Source organism: Suricata suricatta, chromosome 5, assembly GCF_006229205.1.
Source record: "Suricata suricatta isolate VVHF042 chromosome 5, meerkat_22Aug2017_6uvM2_HiC, whole genome shotgun sequence".
Classification (NCBI taxonomy): Eukaryota; Metazoa; Chordata; class Mammalia; order Carnivora; family Herpestidae; genus Suricata; species Suricata suricatta.
Genome location: NC_043704.1, coordinates 74,629,025 through 74,632,511, shown reverse-complemented (window position 1 = coordinate 74,632,511; position 3,487 = coordinate 74,629,025). Strand labels below are relative to the sequence as shown.

Sequence of the window (3,487 nt, the reverse complement as noted above, 5' to 3'; positions counted from 1 at the left end):
GCTCCCTTTCCCCACGTTTGCTAAGTTAAAGACCGAGCTGCTTTCTTGGGGCGCAGGGACTAAGCGTCCTTTTCTGGGTAACGGAATTTGGAATTTGTGCCGCGCTAGAAGGGTGTGTACATCCAGCGGGTGAGTGTGCATTCATGACAAGTATCTCCACAAGACAGGTTAGGTTCGCATCTGCACAGCCCTCGGGACCACAAAAGTTTGATGCTGGAGTGTCCCAGCGGCTCGGGGCAGAGGGCTGCTGTCATTGGACGGATTCCGTGAGGGGGCTGAGCTTTCGCTGATGTGGGCGTGTGTGTGTGGTCGCGCGCGCGCACGTATAGGTCAGGGGTCGCGTCGGGGCTCCTCCTGGTGAGGGTGGGGACCCCGGCGGTGGCGCGGGCGGCAGCGGGACCCCTGGGCGTGCGCAGCAGTGTCTGGGGCGCCAGGACGCCTCCGCGCGGTGGGGTTGGCGTTGGCGCTGGACGGCCGGCGCTGAATGGTGGTGAGCTGCTGTGGCCTTGACCTTCCCAGGGAGCAGATGGAGTGGGCCGGTGACCACTAGCCGGAAGGGCAGCAGCTGCGAGGACCCCAGAACCCCAGCAGCTGCCACCGGTGGGAAAGACGACCTGGACACCCGAGCAAGGTGTGCTGGGGTGGTGGGGGAGGACCTCTAGGCGCCCAGACAACCTTGTTTGCACCCCTTATCGAACACCGCTCTTTGTCACAAACAGGGGAACTGAACCCACATGGACAGACTCAGTCTGCAAGTCAGACAGTTATTAAGTGGCAGAATCATGATTAGAAAACTGGTCCTGCCTAAAAGGCTTTTTTTAAACCTACCGTCCTCACTGGATGAATATGGATAATAATACAAGTCATTATCATTTTAAGATATTAGGTGATATTACTTTGGCATTCAAGACTATTATTATGATATATGTGCTGGAAACACAGCCACTCTGTCCTCCCTGGGCCTGGGCTCCTCATTCCTTCATTCATTAGACATTTGCTAGGCAGTTATTTGTACCAGGAACTCTGCTAGCAACAGAAGGTATAGAGACAAACAAGAACCAGCAGAAGAAATTATTCCCAGGGCGCCAGTAACTGATGCAGGTGTGGGAAACACAGTAGGTGTTAGATGAAATGCACCGCGGAAACTCCTGAGGAGACGTCATTTCTGGTTGACCTTGGGGATGAAGTGGCATCTGACCTGGGTCCCCAAGAGTGGGACTTTGGGGGATTTGGAAATGGGCAGTGCATTCCAGGTAGAAGGTTCAGTTCTGACAACAAAATTCCAGGTGAGTGTGAAGAATAATAAGTGGTTTGGTTTTCCCATGATGCAAGGATGCAAATATGGAGGTAAGGTGGGAAGTCAGTAGTGGGAAGGCTTGGAAGGATTCCAAGCAGTGGCTGAGAACGATTCAAATGGTTGGGAGGAGGGTTCATCTGGTTGGGAGGGGGAAGCCTCAGCTGCAGAGTGAGGATGTCTGATCAAAGATCCTTAGAGCTCTGAGGGGCTGTGGAGTAGCCCTTCTGAGACCACAGAGCTTCATGGAACCAACTCACTGTAGGAGGATCAAGGATGGAAAAAAAAATGCTGCTGAAAGGGTTCAAATCACACTGGGAGACTGTTGGACCAGGGCTGGTCTGTGGTAGCATTTCAGACTTCCAACAGCATACTTGGGAGTCATTTGTGAAAGAGTGCTTGTACTATTCCTATAACGAAGATGGCCTCATGGACACACGCAGCAGTTAATCAGCCTGTCCCTCACTGTGCGGGGGACCAACAGGGAGCTATAAATGGGATAGCCTGGTTTGGCAGTTGAAACAGGAAATTTCCTGTACAAAGGTTACAGATTTACCTTCATGCCACTCTTGATGATAAACTAGACAAACAACTCTGTGCAGATGAACTGTTAAAGTATTTTTTTTATCTTAAAGATGACACACACAGATCGTAGTAGAGGACTTCATAAATGTATCTTAAATGGGTTCCATGTTATCTCATGTTTATGAAACACAATATTATTTTTCTTGTGCCAAAATGAAATGGGTAGACATGGTCCCTGCAAATCAAATTACCCAAGCAGACAGGTGATAGCCATTTGACTAAGATCTGAGTCTAGGCATCTTCTAGATGCCTCTGGTCCACCTCTCCTGCAGGACAAGAGAAAGGATTCCTCAAAGTCTATTCCTGTTACTCACTGGTTCTGCATAAAAATGTTTAAAAACTTCCTGTATTGTTATATAAAAAATATATGCTACATATTGGGTTTTTGAGAAGAGGGGAAAATGAAATATTGCTTAGTAACAATTCCTTTGGTTAATGATATTAATCAGTGATATAAACCATGAGCATGCAGACCTGGAATTCAGCTCTATCTCTCTCACTTACTACCTTTGTGACTTTAGGCCTGAAGGTTAACTCATCACAGTCTCAGTTTCTTATCTGTAAAATGGTGATCATAATAATCAGCTCACGGTTGTTCCCGGGTCCACCAGGGTTCAAAAAGGGCTACAGAAATGTTAGCAATGGAGGCAATACAGTGTGAATGGGATTAGGAACCTGGTCTTAGAGGTAGGCTTACCTGAGTCCATGTGTGAGTTCTGGCCCTTTTCCGCTGTGTGACTTTGGATAAGTTCCTGAACTAATGTGAACATCATATGCCTCATCTTTAAAATGGGGGAAACAATGATCTCTTCATGGTGTTGATTTGAGGATCACACCTTGCACAGTTTTGGAAAGTAGAATAGGAGAACATTAGAGCTTATAAGGGAACTTACGAGGACTTCTTACTCTAAATACTGTCCCCTCTCACCACCACCATGGAAATGTTATTTTTATAGACTCTCAGTGTATGTAAACATTCCTAGTGACAGCCTGCTATCTGCACAAGGTGCTCTATTCCATTGTTGGATCACTTTTTTTTAAATAGTTTATTGTCAAATTGGTTTCCATGTAACACCCAGTGCTCTTCCCCACAAGTGCCCTCGTCCGTCACCACCACCTCTTTTCCCTCCTCCCCCTTCCCCTTCAACCCTCAGTTCATTTTCAGCATTCAGTAGTCTCTCAGGTTTTGCATACCTCGCTCTCCCCAACTCTCTTTACCCCTTCCCCTCACCATGGTCCTCCATTAGGTTTCTCCTGTTTTCCTGTTAGACCTATGAGTGCAAACATGGTTTCTGTCCATCTCTGCCTGACTTATTTCACTTAGCATAATACCCTCAAGGTCCATCCACTTTCCTACAAATGGCCATATGTCATTCTTTCTCATTGCCATGTAGTACTCCATCGTGAATATATACCACATCTTCTTGATCCACTCATCAGGTGATGGACATTTAGGCTCTTTCCATGTTTTGGCTATTGTTGACAGTGCTGCTATGAACACTGGGGTACATGTGCTCCTATGCATCAGCATTTCTGTATCCCTTGGGTAAATCACTAGCAGTGCTATTGCTGGATCAAAGGGGAGTTCTGTGGATAGTTTTCTGAGGA

At 47.2% G+C, this 3,487-nt stretch overlaps 1 protein-coding gene across 1 annotated transcript in view; it reads left to right on the top strand.

Annotated features, from left to right (window-relative positions):
- Positions 1-345: 345 nt before the first annotated feature.
- PLAAT1 (phospholipase A and acyltransferase 1) overlaps positions 346-3,487 on the top strand; it is a 26,644-nt gene continuing 23,502 nt past the window's right edge. Inside the window, exon 1 of the mRNA XM_029940739.1 lies at positions 346-631. The gene's annotated coding sequence lies outside the window, so the exon portion shown is untranslated. The remainder of the gene's footprint in view (positions 632-3,487) is intronic.